This window comes from Carassius gibelio, chromosome B10, assembly GCF_023724105.1.
Source record: "Carassius gibelio isolate Cgi1373 ecotype wild population from Czech Republic chromosome B10, carGib1.2-hapl.c, whole genome shotgun sequence".
Taxonomy (NCBI): Eukaryota; Metazoa; Chordata; class Actinopteri; order Cypriniformes; family Cyprinidae; genus Carassius; species Carassius gibelio.
Genome location: NC_068405.1, coordinates 3,600,249 through 3,622,599, shown reverse-complemented (window position 1 = coordinate 3,622,599; position 22,351 = coordinate 3,600,249). Strand labels below are relative to the sequence as shown.

General features: G+C 38.0%; 1 long non-coding RNA gene across 1 annotated transcript in view; it reads right to left on the bottom strand.

Annotated features, from left to right (window-relative positions):
- Positions 1 to 22,351, bottom strand: part of LOC127966202 (uncharacterized) — a 129,572-nt gene that overhangs the window by 4,396 nt on the left and 102,825 nt on the right. The window contains exon 2 of the long non-coding RNA XR_008155562.1: positions 7,919 to 8,026. This is a non-coding gene — a long non-coding RNA (uncharacterized LOC127966202). The remainder of the gene's footprint in view (positions 1 to 7,918; positions 8,027 to 22,351) is intronic.

Below are 22,351 nucleotides of genomic sequence, written 5' to 3'. Positions count from 1 at the left end.
AGACTTTCAGAGTAACAGTTCAATAAATCTTCTCTGAACAAGGCCCAGGTTGAAGCTGTAATTTACCACAAAAAAAGTTGATGCAAAGGGCCTTCTAAATGATAAACTATAGCAAGAATAACTTTGTTTCAGCAGTGACATTTTGAAATCCCTGCAGGTTAATGTAATATGTCATGGGGAAGTACTTCAATATTCCTTTTTTAAATCACTTGACAAGTTATTTTGACAACATTACTTTCAACAATGCAACACTATAGTAGAAATTGTGCATAAATTACCTGCTGACGATTGTGGAACTGAGGGTCCCGGCAATTCTTCTCACCTTGGGGGACTGGCTGCTATGCTGGGTTTAGCACAGTTCATTCTTAGAACATACCAAATAAATTATAAAAAAAATATATATATATTTTGAAGAATGGGAAACGGCCAAATCATGAGTGGCGATTATTCTAATCATTTACCAACTAGTTGGTCAGTGGTCCCAAATGTTTATATTAAATTTAAGACATGGAGTTAATTTACAAAACTAACTAAATATGATACAGAAATTAATCTGGTCAGAAATTCTGGCCAGATGGTAGGGATTGGCGATATGGCCTAAAAAAATTATCACAATAATTTCAGGTATTTATTGCGATAACGATACAAATGACGATAAATTATTTTCTTCTGTAAAATATCAGATTATGTTATGTTTAAGTTGTGTTCCAGTGACTGTGCTGAAAAACACACAACAACAATTACACAATAATAATTAAAAACAATTACAAGTTAAAAATGTAAACCGATACTGTATTTATTTATACTCTCATGGTGCAAAAATAGTGCATCTGGGAAAAAACTTGTCTGGATGCAACAGCTGTTCAAACTCCAGTCACTCGGTATGTAGTGGCCTGTAAGGCTAATGTATGGCTCAGTCGTTCTGCTACTCCACATGTACGGTAGTAGCAGCTCCTCATCTGATTTTCTGTAACCAAACCAGTTCCAAATTGTGGAGGTAGCTCCTCGCTTAACAACAAGCTCCTCTTCAGCATCGCGTCTGCCTTTCGCCATTCTTGTTTTCACTCCGTCCGCACGTGAATAGTGAAACGGGAGCGCGTGGACGCTGCATGCACAAAACTACGCCATCAACTAGATTTATCTTTATTATCGTGAGGAGAATTTTCAATTGTATATCGCAAACGATAAGATATCGCTCATCCCTAACAGATAGGTATCTAGTTGGACCTCCCAAATAATATCCCTGTAAACTCCAAATGCGATACAGAACTTGGGAAAAGTTAGACTTTTTGAAAGTCTAGGGTCCCCAATTTTAGCTCGACATGTATGTCACCACAGTCTACTATACGCCGTTCACACAGCTCATAGCCCAGCAAGAGTTTAATGAGATTAATGTCATTACCTGCCAATATCTGTCCCCTCAGCTGATGAGAGATGGCAGCAGCTGGTGGGAAAAAAGGCGAGCCAGAGGAAAGACGTATGGCGGTTGCTAGGGTCCTTTTAGGTCATCACCTTGAGGCTGGCGCGGATGGTGATGCAGGTCGGAGACAGCAGCGGCGGTTGAAGCCGGGGTGGATGTCGATTGAGCAGAGACGGGGGTCGATGAAGGTTTGGAAATGGAGCCGTCTTCCAGTGTTGATATCCTAGCAGACATGTCGAGGAGAGAAGATTGGATATCAGAAAGTGCCATAAGCACTGGATCATCTGCTGAAGAAGCACTTGTGCCCGGACAAACAGAGCAGCTGGCTCGTTTTTGTGCTGGGGCTTTGCTGCCCATCTCAGGATTTTTTCACTTCGAAGTGTGCTTTTTCCCAGAGGACTGGGTAGGAGGCACCGGCAGAGATTCAACAACTGAAATAATTAGAGAATCGCAGAGGAGGACAAATAGGTCCTCGTGAGAGGCACCACACGGAGGCTGAATGTCATTTATAAATAGGGTTTCCAGTATTTTTGCCCAGGGTCCAATCGCCGATGTATGTTTGGGACGAGGATTTATTCACCAACCGCCCAGAACTCCTACGAACGGTAGTGTTCAGTAGAAACAGTACTTTTCCGTTTGACAATATGAATGATTTTGCTGAAATAACAGGAGGATGCAAGATGCAAGTAAACACAGTTTAATAAATGAAAGTCAGAAGCAAAGACACAGGTCGGGGACAAACACTCAGGTGGTAGTTGAAGCAGGGACGAGATTGCGATCCAGTGGTGGTGCGGTGAAGAGCGTGCTCGAGAAACCCAGGAATCGTGGAATATCCAGACAACACGAAGAACTGACGAAATCCAGACGAAGAACTGAGTTGATGAGGCACGAGAACAGGACACACCCAGGAACAACCACGATCTGACAACATGAGAGGGAAATTACTGGCATATAAAGGGAGTGGAATTAATGACAGCTGGTGACACTAATCAACACAACGAGAATCCACACCCACACTATTACACTCACGCAGACACGCAGCTTCCTCCTTGGCTGTTGGTGTCGCTGTTGGACAGTGTTTTCTCTTCTTCCTGTTGGCCTTCTGTAGCTAATCTTAGCTCCGTGTATCTGTTTTTATTTAAATTTTTCTCTAGAATCTTTATCTTACTATCACTCTCTGTTTTTTAAAGTGATAAAATATAACTTAATTCACACCATATTTCTGATATTATCGAGCAATCTTATCAGATTAACTTTGATCGTTCACTTTTATTTTATATCCATGAGTGCAGTACACCTGCAAAGCGTTAGCACTCGTTAGCTTGTCATTAGCTTTTTCATTCGAACCTATCGATGTTTTCTTTTCTCCTCTCCTCTCTCTCGCTCCAGTTTTTCACAAGTTCATCAAACAACCGCAGTAAGAATATTTCATCAAGCACGGTGAGTAATGGCTTCTCCTGCTATTGTTATTTGCACCTCTTGCCACATGTACAGTTTATCTATCTCTGTCGCAGATGAGGGATACACATGTGATAAATGCAGGGAAATAGTAGGCTGACAGAGAAGATTTCAGAATTAGAGACACGCATCCAAACTTTAATTGAGGACAGTAAGAATGTTAGGGCTCTAGATACAGCTTTGGATGCGTCTAGCTCAGGGATTCCTGTACATTGTTCGGTTCCGGCAACAGAGCCCCTGCAGCAGGGCAACTGGGTGACGGTGAGGCAGGGTAGTCGTGGGTCAAAACACCGCTCTCCTGTTCCGATCAAAACATTAAACAGGTTCTCCCCACTCAGTGATGCACCCACTGAGATACCTGATGAAAGTGCTCTAGTTATTGGTGATTCTATTGTATGGAACGTGAATATAGAGACACCAGTCACCATAGTCAAATGTTTACCGGGAGCCAGAGCGCCTGACATCTTGGCAAATTTAAAAGTGCTGGCTAATGCTAAACGTAAATACAGTATGATTGTTATTCATGCTGGCGCTAATGATGTTCGACTTTGCCAGTTGGAGATCACTAAAAATAACATTAAAGAGGTGTGTGAACTTGCAAACACGATTTCAGACACTGTAATATGCTCTGGACCCCTCCCTGCTTACCGTGGTGACAAGATGCATAGCAGATTGTCATCACTCAATGGCTGGATGTCTAAGTGGTGCCCAAAGAATAACCATTTCATAGACAATTGGACGAGCTTTTGGGGCAGACCTGACTTGTTGAAAAGAGATGGTCTTCATCCCTCCTGGGGTGGCGCCACTCTTCTCTCTAGAAATATGGCACATAGTCTTAGTGTTTATACTTGACTAACTGTGGCACAGGTCAGAAAGCAGACAGACTGGCTAAACCGACCGTCTGCTAGCTGCCTCAAGTCACAGAGGTCAGTTAATTGTCAGCACATAGAGACTCTTTCACCTAGATGTCACACTATAGAGACTGTGTTTGTTCCCCAAACTAAAAATTACAAAAAACGTCCAAACCAAGTTAAGATTAACAATTTAATTGCGGTTCAAAAAATAAAAAAACAGATGCAATATGGTTAAACAAATGATAAAGCTTGGCTTTTTGAATATCAGATCCCTTTCTACGAAAACACTATCACTGATCATAATCTAGATGTGCTCTGTTTGACAGAAACCTGGCTAAAACCTGATGAATACATTATTTTAAATGAGTCCACCCCCCAAGATTACTGTTATAAACCTGAGCCGCATCTAAAAGGCAAAGGGGGAGGTGTTGCTTCAATTTATAACAACGTTTTCAGGATTTCTCAGAGGGCAGGCTTCAAGTATAACTCTTTGAAATAATGGTGCTTCATATAACATTATCCAGAGAAACAAATGTTACTGATAAATCCCCTGTTATGTTTGTACTGGCTACTGTATACAGGCCACCAGGGCACCATACAGACTTTATTAAAGAGTTTGGTGATTTTACATCCGAGTTAGTTCTGGCTGCAGATAAAGTTTTAATAGTTGGTGATTTTAATATCCATGTTGATAATGAAAAAGATGCATTGGGATAAGCATTTATAGACATTCTGAACTCTATTGGGGTTTGACAACACGTTTCAGGACCTACTCATTGTTGAAATCATACTCTAGATTTAATACTTTCACATGGAATTGATGTTGATAGTGTTGAAATTATGCAGCCAAGTGATGATATCTCAGATCATTATTTAGTTTTGTGCAAACTTCATATAGCCAAACTTGTAAATTCTACTTCTTGTTACAAGTATGAAAGAACCATCACTTCTCCCACAAAAGCCGACTTTTTAAGTTATCTTCCTGATGTATCCAAATTCCTTAGCATATCCAAGACCTCAGAACAACTTGATGATGTAACAGAAACTATGGACTCTCTCTTTTTTAGCACTTTAAATACAGTTGCTCCTTTACGCTTAAGGAAGGTTAAGGAAAACAGTTTGACACCATGGTATAACGAGCATTCTCGCACCCTAAAGAGAGCAGCTGAAAAATGGAGGAAAACAAAACTAGAGGTATTTCGTATTGCTTGGCGGGAAAGTAACCTATCCTACAGAAAAGCATTAAAAACTGCTAGATCCGATTACTTTTCTTCTCTTTTAGCTGGCTAAATTAACGAAAAATAAAGCCTCAACAAGTGTTGACATTTCCCAACACCACAGCAGTAATGACTTTATGAACTACTTTACTTCTAAAATCGATACTATTAGAGATAAAATTGCAACCATTCAGCCGTCAGCTACAGTATCACATCAGACAGTGCACTATAGACCCCCTGAGGAACAGTTCGACTCATTCTCTACTATAGGAGAGGAAGAATTGTATAAACTTGTTAAATCATCTAAACCAACATCATGTATGTTAGACCCTATACCATCTAAGCTCCTAAAAGTGGTGCTTCTAGAAGTCATAGATCCTCTTCTGACTATTATTAATTCCTAATTGAGATTAGGATCCTGTCCTCTGGACAGCAAGCCTTGTCTAAGCTTCAGTCAGCCTTTAACATCATTCAGTTAAGGCTTCACAGTTTAAAACTTGTTCTGAATACTGATAAAACCAAGTATATGTTATTTTCCAATTCAAAAAAACTTGAAAATAATTTAGTATCTCTTCAGACCTTTCAAGGTACAGTGATTGAATTGGTAAAAGAGTACAAATATCTTGGCATCATAGTTGATGATGCCCTATCTTTTAGCTCTCATATCACTCAACTGAAGAATAAACTGAAAATCAAGCTTGGGTTTTATTTCAGGAACAAGTTTTGCTTTTCTTTTAATGTAAAAAAGAAATTAGTCTCTGCTACTTTTCTCCCTGTCCTTGATTACGATGATGTTGTATATCAGTTTGCACCTTCTTATCTTCTCTCTTCCTTAGATGCCGTTTATCATGGTGCTCTAAGGTTTATATCAAATTGTAAATCCTCAACTCGTCATTGCACCTTGTATGACAGAGTAGGTTGGCCTTCTCTGTATACCAGAAGAAAAATGCACTGGTACTTAATTATTTACAAAGCCATCTTGGGATTGTTGCCTTCTTATCTTTGTTGTCTTATGCAACAGAAAATTATCAAGAATTATTTTCTTCGTTCGCAAAACTTTTATACTCTTTCTATTCCTTTTACCCGAACTGAGCTAGGTAATAAGTCTTTTATGTATGCAGCGCTGTTTGATTGGAATTTCCTCCAATCTAAATTAAAATTAGAAAATCTGCTGACTCTAGAACATTTCAAATCAGTTATCCAACAAATGGAAGTTGATCTAACTATATGCAACTGCTTTTAAGTGTTTTTAATCTGTTTGTGTGATGTTTATCTGTGATGGAATTGATTGTACTGCTGCACATTTTGGCCAGGACACTCCTGTGAAAGAGATTTTTAATCTCAGAGAGCTTTTTCTGGTTAAATAAAGGTTAAATAAAAATAAAAAAAATAAATAGGGTATGTCCCCAAAACCTTCAAACTGGCTGTTATTAAGCCTCACATCAAAAAACCACAACTTGACCCCAAAGAACTAGTTAATTATAGACCAATCTCGAATCTCCCTTTTCTGTCCAAGATACTAGAAAAGGTGGTATCCTCACAATTATATTCCTTCTTAGAGAGAAATAGTATATGTGAGGATTAAGACAGTATCATAGTACTGAGACTGCTCTCCTTAGAGTTACAAATGATCTGCTCTTATCATCTGATCGTGGGTGTATCTCTCTATTAGTTTTATTGGATCTTAGCGCTGCGTTTGACACAATTGACCACAACATTCTTTTGCATAGACTTAAACACTTTGTTGGCATTAATGGAAGTGCATTAGCATGGTTTAAATCGTACTTATATGACCGCCATCAGTTCATAGCAGTGAATGAAGATGTATCATATCGATCACAAGTGCAGTATGGAGTACCTCAAGGCTCAGTACTAGGGCCACTACTCTTCAAACTTTATATGTTACCCTTGGGAGATATCATCAGGAAACATGGTGTTAGCTTTCACTGTTATGCTGATGATACTCAGCTCTATATTTCTTTGCCGCCCGGTGAAACACACCAATTTGAAAAACTAATGGAATGCATAGCCGATATAAAAATCTGGATCACAAGTAATTTCTTACTGCTAAATTCAGAAAAAAACAGAGGTGTTAATTATAGCACCTAAAAACTCTGCTTGTAATAACCTAGAACACTGTCTAAGACTTGGTGGTTGCTCTGTCAATTCTTTGTCATCAGTTAGGAACCTAGGTGTGTTATTTGATCGCAATCTTTCCTTAGAAAGCCACGTTTCTAGCATTTGTAAAACTGCATTTTTCCATCTCAAAAATATATCTAAATTACGGCCTATGCTCTCAGTGTCAAATGCAGAAATGTTAATCCATGCATTTATGACCTCAAGGTTAGATTATTGTAATGCTTTATTGGGTGGTTGTTCTGCACGCTTAGTAAACAAACTACAGCTAGTCCAAAATGCAGCAGCAAGAGTTCTTACTAGAACCAGGAAGTATGACCATATTAGCCCGGTCCTGTCAACACTGCACTGGCTCCCTATCAAACATCGTATAGATTTTAAAATGTTTATTACTTATAAAGCCCTGAATGGTTTAGCACCTCAGTATTTAAATGAGCTCCTTTTACATTATAATCCTCTACGTCCGCTACGTTCTCAAAACTCAGGCAATTTGATAATACCTAGAATATCAAAATCAACTGCGGGCGGCAGATCCTTTTCCTATTTGGCGCCTAAACTCTGGAATAACCTACCTAACATTGTTCGGGAAGCAGACATCTAGAATCTGGCTAAATCTGGCTTACACATAACATACTAATATGCTTTTAATATCCAAATCTGTTAAAGGTTAGTTAGGCTGCATTAATTAGGTAAACCGGAACCGGGAACACTTCCCATAACACCCTATGAACGCTAATATTTGTCTGTTTTTCTCTTATTCCGAGGTCACCGTAGCCACCAGATCCAGTCTGTATCCAGATCAAAGGGTCACTGAAGTCGCCTGGATCCAGTACGTATCCAGACCAGATGGTGGATCAGCACCTAGAAAGGACCTCTACATCCCTGAAAGACAGCGGAGACCAGGACAACTAGAGCCCCAGATACAGATCCCCTGTAAAGACCTTGTCTCAGAGGAGCACCAGGACAAGACCACAGGAAACAGATGATTCTTCTGCACAATCTGACTTTGCTGCAGTCTGGAATTGAACTACTGGTTTCGTCTGGTCAGAGGAGAACTGGCCCCCCAACTGAGCCTGGTTTCTCCCAAGGTTTTTTTCTCCATTCTGTCACTGATGGAGTTTCGGTTCCTTGCCGCTGTCGCCTCTGGCTTGCTTAGTTGGGGTCACTTCATCTACAGCAATATCGTTGACTTGATTGCAAATAAATGCACAGACACTATTTAATTGAACAGAGATGACATCACTTAATTCAATGATGAACTGCCTTTAACTGTCATTTTGCATTATTGACACACTGTTTTCCTAATCAATGGTGTTCAGTTGCTTTGACACAATATTTTGTTCAAAGCGCTATATAAATAAAGGTGACTTGACTTGACTTGATTTGACTTGACATTAGTAGCGTCTTGACTACCTGGCCTGCAAGAACTGACGCTGACGCTCAATTTACATGTGTGACATGAACAAAAATGTAGTATTCGTACAAATGTGCAATGTTTCACAATGGTCAATATCAGGACAGTCCTCCAGTGTCAGAGCTGATGCTGTAGTGTCGATGCTCTCACCAGTCAATAGGCAAACTGAGTCCAGAGAAACTGGACCCACCATTCAGGAAAGAATGGCCGATCATATGACCTGCCATCTCAAATAGGTTGCTTTCCCGCAGGTCAGCAGCTGCAGAAGGAACTGATGTTCTTTTTCCCAAAAAGGGTTGTAGGAGCAGCAGAGCCTTAATAATGAATAAAAAAATAAATAAAAATAAAAATATATATATATATATAAAGGCCAAGAAACATTGAGAATTATGTTCAAAACATGCTTGATCACACTTAGACCCAAATGTGTCTTTGGAAGTACATTTAGATTAAGTTATAAGTAGAGTTTACAAGTCAATACCATTCCCTCACTTGATGACAGTATCCAATGAATAGCCTACAAAAAGTACTGCAATTTAAAAAGTTTTAATATGAAAACATAGATTACACACACACACACACACACTCATATATACAAACCTAAATTTATTCTGAAGCAAGTTTTCAATTTCTGCATGGCCATTGACAAAACATGTCTGTTGACACCATCACCCACTGCTGCACCTCCTTGTGGAAAATAATATTTGAGATGAAAAGGCATGGCTATTGTGCTAAAATTTTCTGAGTGTCTACAACAGTAAATACAGCGGGGTTAATCAGTGAATAACTACCTATAATGGAAAAAGTTATACACTTTATTAATACCTCTCAGCCTGCACTTGAAAGGAGCTGCCCAGTTCTCATTATTCTGCTTATAGAATGAATTAAATGAATTGTCCTGTTCTTCTTCTGCATCAAACATGTCGAGTGATAGAGAGAGTCATAGACTTTCAGAGTAACAGTTCAGTAAATCTTCTCTGAACAAGGCCCAGGTTGAAGCTGTAATTTACCACAAAAAATTTGATGCAAAGGGCCTTCTAAATGATAAACTATAGCAAGAATAACTTTGTTTCAGCAGTGACATTTTGAAATCCCTGCAGGTTAATGTAATATGTCATGGGGAAGTACTTCGATATTCCTTTTTTAAATCACTTGACAAGTTATTTTGACAACATTATTTTCAACAATGCAACACTATAGTAGAAATTGTGCATAAATTACCTGCTGACGATTGTGGAACTGAGGGTCCCGGCAATTCTTCTCACCTTGGGGGACTGGCTGCTATGCTGGGTTTAGCACAGTTCATTCTTAGAACATACCAAATAAATTATAATAAAAAACAATACTTGGAAGAATGGGAAACAGCCAAATCATGAGTGGCGATTATCAACACATGTCATGTTTGTTTTTTCCCACGTGCAATGGCAACAGCAGCAAAGGCATTTGACTGCCACATGTAATGCATTTTGGTTTTGGCATCTTGGAGAACTCTACTTAATTATAGGAAAGTGGTTCAGAAGAAAGCTTCTCCTGTAGTGGAACTACAAATACTATGTTTTCCCCATTGTTAGATGCTGATTTAAGAAGCCTTGTGGAGTAACCCTTTGCATCAGTTGTAATTATGGACAGCTTGTGACGTCCGCTACCACCTATTTTAAAATGGAAAGTAGTAAGAGTCCTTTAAAACCTTGCAGTTTCACAATCATTAAAATTAAAAGTTATATTTTGTCAGGCAAACAAGTCACAGCACTGTCCTCTACAACATGAATAGTGGTGTGGATGGTCATTCATCGCCGGACATCACATGACATATCTGAGGTTTTGAATTGGAAAAAAAATTAGCTATGTATTTTGTAATTGGAGATTTAGAAAAATTCTCCCGGTAGACTTGAAAATCATCCAACCTCCTTGTAAGGTCTTTAGTTTAGGATATTCCTCCTCAAGGAATAAAAAAAGGAAATTATTCACTATTCTACAAATGATATTTAATCATCAAACATTTTTAATCATTACCCATTCTAAAATATTATATAAAATATGATTACCTCAAGTAGTATGGTATAATTAACATCCTCTTCCCAAGGCAAGCATGGGCAAGTTCTAGCTCTTCCGAGCTCTTTGGTTTGAACTCAATGGGTTCCGATAAGATATACATATGTATACATATATACATACAGTCTGTCCATTTTAGAATGGGGTCGAGAATCGTTGTTTTCCTCTTGGCTGATCAGTATTAAAAATACTCGGGAGCTGCCTGATGTGGGAAAGACAAAAAGATTTGCAGAACTTCCAGAGTCTCCTGTCTGTTGCACCTAGCAATGTTCTCTCAGCCTGTTGTGTTGCTGTTAAGGAGACTGTTACTGCTGCAGAACCTTCAGAGGTGTCAGTAGTATCCATCCATGAACTCTCGTCATGTCCTGTCATGGTTATGGAGTCCATCTATGAACTCATTTCCTGTCCTGTTACGGCCACGGAGGACATTCAGGTCCTGGTCCTGTCAAAACCATAACAGGTAGCGGAGAGTGCAAGTAGCGATTGCAAGTGACATTGTAATTTAGTTTATTTTTTCTTGTCTTTATCATCTGGCTACTGTTGTAAAATGTTGAGAGATTCAAACAAAAAGTAATAAAAAATAAAATAAAAAATAAAGTGACGTCGCTAGTGGAAGCACAAGTGTCTGAGAGTGCAAGTCTGAGAGTGCAAGTGCAAGCCTGCAGCCAGACACTCTTGGAAACCAGTGGGTACTTTTCCTTGGTTGTTGCCCATTTTCAAATTGCTCAGGATTTATGGCTACAGTGGTGTGACATGTCTTTCCACATCTTAATCCGCTGACATCTTTGTTTGGGAGCTTTTATTTCTGCATCTGTAAAGAGCAAATAATATACAAGTATCTATTAGCATCATTGTGAACTACATGACATTTATGTTTTAGCAATGTACCTATTTACAGCACTAACTGCAATGACAACACAATAATTGGCTGTTCCCAGAATGATTCATATTTTGTGTGAAGCATACCAATTAAAGAGAGTTCACCCAAAATATGAAACTAATTTTGTCCCCTTCGTACTTTCCATACCTGACAAACTTGTTGGGTTTGATTACCAGCATTCCTCAAAGTATCTTCTTTTGAGCTCTGCAGAAAAACAAATGTCAGAGATTTGATCCAACATAAAAGACTGAATTCTGATTAACCATACATTGAAGTAAATTAATTAAGACTTTTCACCAGTCATCACTATGCAGAAAAATAACTTAACGTTAGTTAACTTTTTTTTTTTTATTCGTTCATTTTGCAGGATTCAGTACAGTTTTGTTACTGGAGATACAATGTGGAGACACAGACCAGTACTGAAGAGGTGATGTTAGAAGTTTTTAATGAATTGTTGACAAGTCAGCTCACCCTGATCACACATGACAGCTAACAGTGCTATATTAAGTCTGTATCCCTATGGATTTGAACTGCTTTGAATCTTTTCCATTTGCAAGTAATATATTCCCTTCTGTGCATTTACAGATTTACAGCTTTTCTGTGCCAGCCGTGGTACATACAGGAACATCCTTCAAAAAGATGTGTAAGAGAAGGTTGCAAGGCAAGATTAATATATATATATATATATATATATATATATATATATATATATATATATATATATATATATATATATATATATATATATTACAAATATTTTTTTAAAATTTGATATTTATATATTTTTGGTAATTGGCAGAGTTATGTTTTATCCCCATGTTTTATTATAAAGTAGATATAATGAATGTGTTTTTTTTTTTTTTTTTTAGCCCAGTGCAGTGAAGATGGTTTGATTAAGAATTCTGCTGTTTATGGGAAATCTGAAGGAACATCTCACAGCATTTTACCCCCATGTTGCACGATGATTGAGTTAACATTAATTCAGCTCTTAGGTGATGCAGATGTAGTCAAAAGTTTACACACATCTTGCAGAATATACTGCTTCATCTGAGCAGTAATTGCATTTTATTTATTATTATTCTACCACTCTACTATCTTACTGCTTAAATTATTAACATTTTGTTGATGCTGCAAGGTTTATAAACTTTGGACTGCAACTGTGTCTATTGCTTTCACTCAACTGAACCATTTATAATGACTGGATATGTTTTATAACAATAGTTCTTCTTTCTTTCCTCAAGGAATTTTTTTGGACTTTCCTGTCTCTTTGGATCATTTTTCCGTTCACACTGACTGTGGAGAGATGGTGTGCAGCTTCATGAAGTGTGTAGTTTAGTGCTGATGGAGAGCTTCTGGGACATTAACAGACAGCACGTCCCAGCAAGTTCATTTGGAGTTTTTTTTTTTTTTTCAAAATTAATTAATTAATTTAGTCAAAAATTCATTCACTAATGCTGGAGTAAGATTTTAGAAGAAAACTTTCATTCCTGTTTAATGTTGGTGCTAGTAAAGGTTTGAGAACTAATGGCCTGGTTTCACAGACAGGGCTTAGAACTAAGCCAGGATCATAGTTCAATAATATAAGGACATTTAAGTCGTCTTCCTTGACATGCCTTAGAAAAAACATTACTGTAGTGCATCTTGAGACAAAACAAAGGCACTGGTATTTTTAAAGATCAGTTTTCTATCAGTTGAAAGAGCTCAGAATTACATTTTAGTCTTGGGCTGGTCTTAAGCCTTGTCTGTGATACCAGGGGTACAAGTAACCCACTTTGGTAATGTTTTACAATAAGGTCTCATTTGTTGTACATGGATAGGTAATTGCTGTTCTTTTTTTTTTCTTTTTTCTTTTCTTTTTGTATTAAATGCGTGTTTGTGTATTAGTAATCCTATATGTTATGGCGACCAAATGACTCCATGTATACTAGTAATACCAGTAAATTTTGACCTTGTAGACATTTTTAGGTCCCCGATGAGGAAGCAGGTTTACACATCTTACAGAATGATGTTTTCCATCATGGTGAAATTAGCATTGTTCTCCAGACCCTTTCTAATAAGTGAGTTGAGAGTAGTGTTGAGTTTTTCTTGTGCATCAGCAAAAAGCATTTTTATGTATTTGTTTTAGAGATTGTTTTGTCAATAAATGTAGAAGGAAAACCTTTTGTGTTTTTGCTCTGATTGTAACTAGGTTTTTAAGAGGTTATTATTATTATTATTTAACCCTTATGCATTTTTGGGGATGTTTTCGTCCACTAGGGGGTAAAGTTGAGTCTTATTTTGGCCACAACTTTCTCTGTGTTAGAGCTAATGTAATGATTTTTGGAGACAAATCTTATTTTGACCCATATTTTGGGAAAATGCTTTGAAAATTTTCTAAAACTCAACTGTACACTGTGGGCAAATTCACTACCCTTTCATTATGTTTGTGGATGAAAACATCCACTAAATTAAACTGCTGTAAAAATGTATCAGATAAATATTTTTTTCAAAGTATTTGCATAAATCTATTAATCAGCCAGATCAAAACTACCAAATGTAAAAAAAAAAAGAATAATAATAATAAAAAATCCTAGATTTCAACTCTTTAATTACCACTCTGTAACGGTGGTGGCCGCCCTAGCTTAAATTTTTTCAGAAAATGTTCGGGCACCAGACAAGATAAATCCTGTCAAATTCTATCATGTCCAAGTTCATTCATAGAATGACCATAGAGAGAGAGAGAGAGAGAGAAACATGAAATAAAACTGGTTCAGATTTAAGAAACAATAACAATAAATCAAACAACAGTCTTGGAGCAAAAATAACATTTGCATAATCATGAAAATGAAATAAACATACAGAATACACGGATGGGAATTTAACGTGAGTGGGTATGTGTGAAGTAATGTATGAAATGGGGTGGCGTACAAGTAGGCTACTGACCAGGTTTGCAAATAAGAAGGACGCTGAGGTTGCACATCGTCATCAGACACTAGGACAGGATGATAAACGGGCAGCTTTTCGTTGGTAACTTCACCCATATAGACGGTCTGGAAACGTCATGCTTAAGTTTAGTCAAACTCCATGCTGCTCAAACATAATTTACAGGGAATAATACTCAAAGCGGCCATACTTTTTCTCTTCACTGGAATCCATTAAATCCGAAACATGCAACAGTCAACCTTTCCACGCAAACTTTGAATACTTCTGTATTTTCTTTGATATATTGATCTCTGCTACCACTGAATCTAGATCTGTCTCTGTCAGGAGATGCATAAACGAGAACACAAGTGTACTATTTATGGAGGCTATATCTTTAACACCAAGCATTTCTGCAGACTCTGTTGATATTCTCCTTGATTCCTTCAACTCAAATGTTAAGAATGTTATTGATGATATTGCACCAATAATAGTCAGTAAGAAAACAAACAGACAGAAATCAGTTTGGAGAAGATCAACAGCAGTTCAGACTATGAAAAGACAATGCAGAAAAGCAGAGCGGATGTGGAGGAAGACGAAGCTTGAAATTCACTATAGCATCTATAAAGACAGCCTTCATGCTTATAATGTTAAACTAGCCACAGATAGACAGAACTTCTTCTCAAACCTTATAAACAGTAACTTAAATAACACTTGTACTCTTTTTGCCACTGTTGAGAGACTGACAAACCCCCCAAGTCAGATTCCCAGTGAAATGCTATCAGACAGCAAATGCAATGAGTTTGCTTCTTTCTTTTCTGAGAAGATCATAAATATCAGGAAGGCGATTAGCACATCCTCAAGTAATGCAGAGGTCAGACAGATTCGGCCACAATATCAAAAAGATACTGTCTATTTTTGAAACAATTGATAGCAAAATTCTGGAAGACATAGTGCAGCAACTAAAATCATCAACCTGTTGTCTTGACACACTTCCCACATCTTTCTTCAAAAGTGTGCTTAACTGCTTAGAAGCAGATCTTTTAGAAGTGGTGAATGCCTCACTTCTTTCTGGGACATTTCCAAACTCCCTAAAAACTGCAGTTGTAAAGCCCCTCCTGAAAAAGACCAATCTTGATAACACAATTTTGAGCATTTTTAGACCAATATCTAATCTTCCTTTTATAGGCAAAATTATAGAAAAGGTAGTTTTTAATCAAAAACAAATACTTAAACTCAAATGGATAACTGGACAATTTTCAATCTGGTTTCCGACTGCATCACAGCACAGAGACAGCACTCGTTAAGATAATAAATGATATTCGCTTAAATTGTGACTCTTGCAAAATATCGGTGCTGTTATTGCTTGATCTCAGTGCTGCGTTTGACACTGTCGATCATAACATACTACTAGAGAGACTGGAAAACTGGGTCGGGCTTTCTGGGATGGTACTCAAATGGTTCATATCACACTTAGAAGGGAGAGGCTATTATGTGAGTCTAGGAGAGCATTTGTCTAAGTGGACGTCCATGACATGGAGAGTCCCACAAGGGTCAATTCTTGCACCGCTCTTGTTTAGCCTGTATATGCTTCCACTAAGTCAAATAATGAGAAAGAACCAAATTGCCTATCACAGCTATGCTGATGATACCCAGATTTACCTAGCCTTATCTCCAAATGACTACAGCCCCATTGACTTCCTCTGCCAATGCATTGATGAAATTAATAGTTGGATGTGCCAGAACTTTCTTCAGTTAAACAAGAAAAAAACTGAAGTCATTGCATTTGGAAACAAAGATGAAGTGTTCAAGGTGAATGCATACCTTGACTCTAGGGATCAAACAACTAAAAATCAAGTCAGGAATCTTGGTGTGATTCTGGAGACAGACCTTAGTTTCAGTAGTCATGTCAAAGCAGTAACTAAATCAGCATACTATCATTTAAAAAACATTGCAAGAATTAGATGTTTTGTTTCCAGCCAAGACTTGGAGAAACTTGTTCATGCCTTTATCACCAGCAGGGTGGACTATTGTAATGGACTCCTCACTGGCCTTCCCAAAAAGACCATTAGACAGCTGCACCTCATCCAGAATGCTGCTGCCAGGATTCTGACTAGAACCAGAAAATCTGAGCATATCACACCAGTCCTCGGGTCCTTACACTGGCTTCCATTTACATTTAGGATTGATTTTAAAGTACTTCTACTCGTATATAAGTCACTAAATGACCTAGGACCGAAATATATTGCAGATATGTTCACTGAATATAAACCTAACAGAGCACTCAGATCACTAGGATCAAGTCAGTTAGAAATACCAAGGGTTCACACAAAACAAGGGGAGTCCTCCTTTAGTTACTATGCTGCCCGCAGTTGGAATCAGCTTCCAGAAGAGATCAGATGTGCTAAAACACTAGTCACATTTAAATCTAGACTCAAAACGCATCTTTTTAGCTATGCATTTGTTGAATGAGCACTGTGCAATGTCCGAACTCAATGCACTATATTTTCACTGTTTTATTATTATTATTATTAGTTTTATGTAAAATCATTTTCTAACTGTTTTTAAATGTTTTAATCATTTTAAAAGTTTTAAAATTGCTTGTTTTATTTTTGTCATTATTTTTCTTCATGATTATTTTACTTTCTTTTATATAAACCACTTTGTTGTACGAAATGTGCTATATAAATAAACTTGCCTTGCCTTGCCTTGCCTTTATATCCTCCATTCTTCCGCTGTAAATTGAAAACTCCGCCTAAATAATTTCAATTGAAAACGAAAGTAAACTAAAAGGTACGGTGGCCGAAGTTTTCCACTGCCACAGTACTTAACTTAATTGGATTGATGCATTACCTCTTGCACTAATGAGCTATTGCATGATAAACACACACTTGACACTGCATGAAATGCTTACGGGTCGACCCATGCCTGTGCCACATTGTAGAGGTCCCTATAAAGGACCGCCTCTAGAGCAATTACAAATGGAACTTATATGAAGAAATTAACTGCCATACATAAAGCTATTGTCGTGTCTTAGGGCTGATGATGAATTTCTTCAGTCAAATAAATAAGGCTAAGGAGACGGGGTTCCAGGTGTCAGAATATAGACTTTATTGCTCAAAACAACAAAGCCGAGATGACGGCTGCCGCATCTGAATCTTCTGTCTGTCCATGCACTCATTTTATACCTCTATCTCTATAGCTTATTTGGTAGTTCCGGTTTTTAATTGGCAGTGCCCGCCAAGTTTGCCACCCCTTATCGCTTAATGATGGAATTCAGCCAAATCAACAATTAAACAATCTCTCCCTATTGGTTGGCTATGGTCACGTGAGACATCCCTCCAAGTCTGTTTACCACTGATGTCAACACTTGGAAATCACCCAAAGTTCTCAGGGTTATTTTAGTTCACAGGTGCATTACAGAGGTCAGTTTAGTTCACAGATACAACTTAGTGGAATATTACCAGGATCTGCCAGTGGGAGGTCTTTTATGTCCAATCCTGTTCAACACTACTAGTACTGCCCTATGGGAGGGCTTTTATACACCTGACCCTTTTCCTTACAACCAGTATTTGGGAATAACTCAGCATATTGATCAGTATATTGCTTTCTGTCAGAGTTATCCATAATATTATAAGTAAGATAATACCATATTAAGTAAATAACATAGAATAACACATTTGTATTGAGTAATACCAAAGAATAACACAATATATTCCCCCCTCTGAGACTTTACCAAGTCTCACCACTAAGCCCTTTGCCTAGAGTACAACACCACAAGTCCACCTCTCCTTCTGTCCATCTATGAACCAATAATGGTCCTCCATTTCCTCTTAACAAATGGTTTCTGTATGTTGTTGCACTCCAGAGGAAGTTAGATCCAAATATCTCTCCCCACAATTGACCAGAAAAGAGTAATAGAATCTACTTCCCTACCTATACCTTCTTGGGGGTCAAATGAATCAAAACAAATCAACAATGTGTATTAAAGCATGTGCATGAGATGTCTTAGCCTTGCCCATGGTTGTCATGGTTATGTAGAATTTATGAATGATTCAAATAATCAAAATTAGTAAAAACAAAGTAATACAATAAATGATGCACTGGTTCATCCCTCGCTGCCAGAGGAACTCCAAACATTTCCGGTAGCCTGGAGCGCTATCTGGTGATGCCGTCCTTCGTTGCCAGAGGAGCTCTCAGGCAACTTTCATTGCCATTCAGCGCTATCTGGTGTTGGAGTAGATAGTGGGTTTTTAAACCTCCAGTTGAATCTACTCATGTTGCTAAGCACTGACGTGCTCGTCGATCCCTTATTCTTTTCAAACTTTGATGACTTTTCCAGTGTTGAATAAAACAAACTATATACTAATAAATGAAAGTTACATGATGAATACATTCAGATAAGAAAATATGCAACCTTTCCAGTCTTTTGGTAGTGTGGCTCTTACTTTTTTTCTTCTTTTTTTTTCTTCACATACCCAATAGTAATCTGCTATTGCTTCTAATTGATCTTTCATGGTGCGAATTTGGGGAAAACTTATGGTTCTGTGTCTTTGACCTTTATGATTGTCATGTTCATTCATGTTTATCTTTACAGTGGCTGTGGCATATATCAGACAGAATGATTTGAGCACTTCTAAATTATAATACATATTTTGTTCTAAATGCCAGATCATTGCACAATTCCTTTTTAATTATCCCAATTTATGTTTCCCTTTTGATTCGTTCAAACGCTCATATTCCAATGCGCGGTCGATTACATAAACTACAGGGGTCTTTATTTTCTTGATGTCAGTTCTTATATCTATTTGTTGACATTCATCATGTTCATTTTCTGACATTATTTAGGGTGCAGACTTCACATTCAAATAGATATTCATCCACCATTGCTTATACATATAATTTTTATTTTATTATTATTTATTTATTATTTTTAATCACTTCCCCCCTCTCGCAATGGTCAAAACCATGCGCATCATATATAAGGATTGTAACCGATATAGACCTTCATATGAGCGCCAAAGCCAATTTGCATTTTTTTTTTTTTTGTTAATGGTTCAAATGTTGTTCATGCATCAGTAATCCTCAAATAATCAAAGGTGCTTTAATATTTTGATGGCCCATATGTTTTCTTTGTGCTCTAAGTGGAACTGTTTTGATTGAATAATTATCATTCCAGTCTGCACTAAAACCTGTAATTCCCAAAAAAGTAATAATTTATCCCACTGTTTGTAGTTGTAGTCCTCTAATTGACTGGATGATATAGCTTTCATCCCATGTGAAATTGTGCCTCCTAAGTACTCAGCTTGCGGTAAGCAATGTTTCAGTTTTTCTTTAGAGGCCTTATGTCCCCCTTCAGCCAAGTAAGTCCTTTAATTGAGCCTTGGTGGCAAAGTCATTGAACAGATCAACAAATTATCTGCATACTGTATTAATGTACTGTCCAGCCTGTGATCACTTAGATCTTCTTTTAGAACTTGATTAAATACATATGGTGAGTGTTTTGAAACCTTGTGGCAGTCTCATGTAAGTGAGTTTTTTTTTTACCTTGGTAGGTGAATGTGAACAAAGGTCTGCTCTCCTCGGCTGAGGGAATGCTGAAAAAGCTTAGCAGAGATCAGTTACTGTATAATAATTAGGAGCTGAACATTGGTTAACAACGTATGCAAATTTGGAACTTCAGTAGGCCAATCCTCCACAACCTCATTCACTGCTCTCAAATCATGCACCAAACGCCATTTTGATTTGTATGCATTATCTACTAGCAATATTGGGGTGTTACTACAGCTAGTAATTTCAACAAACACTCCTGCTTTCATTCATCCCTCAATTGTCTTTTTGATTCCCTCTTCTGCTTCTGGTTTTGAAGGATACTGAAACTTTCTTGGTAGCTTAGTACTGTAATTTTCTGGGTATCTTAGCTCCTGGTTTAAGCACTATTCTAACTGGATTAGCTGATTTTACTAATCCCACATCTATGTCACGCTGAGACCATAATTCAGGTGGTACATGTTTCTACATTTCTTTCTCAATTCAGTTTTTTTTTTTTTTTTTTAACCTTTGGCTCAACTTTAGTATGGGGGCTAAGTCTTTAGAAACTCAATCTTTACTTACAATGTAACATGAGGAATCGAGTTTGGCACTTCTAACCATTCATCAATTATTTTTTCTTTATCTATCTGCAGAGCTTAACTTTCTGCTCCTACTATTATGTATAGCGAGTTCATGGGAATTTGCAACCCTTGTGTGTTTTTTAACCATCTTTTTTCAAATTCTGGGTCTTTGTTCTCGTCATACTTCATAGTTCAATGAAATTCATTTTTTGGTGGATTTGGTTCACAAAGCTGTTCTCTTATGTATCTTCCCCATTTGCCAATTGTTTTTTCTACACCTTCCTTTAGATCACCTAACCAATATATATATTAGCACATGGTTTTTGTGTTTGTTGTAATGATGAAACATTCATTTGTCTAATTGCCCTATCGTCTACATAAATTCCATCTGGTGTACACAATATCTGCATTTTTAGTTTACATATAGCATCCCTGCCTAATAAATTAACAGGTGTGTATTCTGAGACTAAGATTGGTATTCTTATTTCAGTGTCTTTCAGGCTTATGCTCACAGGGGCAGTCATGGGAAGTAACTGAGTTGTCCCCGAGAATCCTACTGTCTTTATATATATTTTCTAGACATTGGGAAGTGCGAGGCATATCTTGGATTTAAACAGGTGTTTGTTGCCCCTGTATCAAGCATGGCAATAATGGGTTTTCCTTCGATTTTAACTTGCAGCATTGGTTCTTGATAAACATCACAAGATATCATTGGAAGCTGATTCCTCCCCGTAGGATTCTCTGGGCAGCCCTAATAGCCTTGATCAGGTCCACGCCATGGGTTAACAGGGCCTGGAGGTTGAGCTTGCACTTGTTGTTGTCCATAGTTGACTCCTGGGGCCATTGGCTGGCTCTGTTGCCAAGGATTGATGGTGCAGTTTCTTCTACTGTGTCCAGGCTGATAGCATCCCCAACATACTCCTGGAGGGCCACCAACTTTTTCTTGATTGTTGTTAAATCTTCCTCTGCCACGTCCTTGTTGTTGTCTTTTCCAGCTCCTGTTGTTTGGCTGCTCTGGCTTGAGATAGATGACGACTGGTGCCGGTCTTCCTTCTGCACTGCTTGGACCTTTTTCTTCTTATTTAGCAGCTCTTTTTCTTGGTCCTTCATCTTTAGCTCTGGTCTTCTGTGCTGTTCTACAGTATGGACCACAGGGTCTCTGAACTCTTTATGTGACTTTGAGTTCAGACCTACCACATCCTCCAGCTTCACTTTCATTACTGCAGGCATGGCTTCCACAGTGGCAGTCCTGAAGAGTGCTGTCAGTACTTTTCTTGCTCAGGATCTTTTTCCAGTTCTTCTTTCCAGCATCTTAGTTTAGTTTTTTTTTTTTTCTGTATGCAGGTGGTGGGATTCTCAGTCTCCCCCATTGGCTCCCCCTTCAGGAATCCTGGATCAGTTTGCATAGGGTATTCAATTCTCAGAATCATCCAGATGTCACGTCAATGTTTGTCAAAAGAAACTCATTCTGCTTGAGGCTTGTCAACTGCTTGGTGGAGGCCAGACTGCTTGAGAATGTCTTGGAGGCCCCCAAACGCTTAGCAAACAGGGCTTTGATGTCACTTAGGGCCAGAAGCTTTCCAGTTGTTTCTTCTTCAAATGTTCTGATTCCATTTTCCAGCTCCTTTATGGATGTCTAGAAGACGGGAAACCAGTGTCCAGATCTTGACTTGCCCAGGGAATGTATTGGGTGTGACCTTGCTTGATGATTATTGAGCACTCAAATTTTGGGGTTTCAGTCCTTCTTGATGTCCTTGTTGATCCATGCTGCTCTTTTCCTCTTCGTCTGTATGCTTGAAACAGATCATCTGGATATTCTATGTCTTGCATGACCAGTGCCCCGACTACTTGCTTGTACTGGTTCCGCTGGACATAATCATGTTGGCTTGGTTGTGATTGCTTTCGTTCA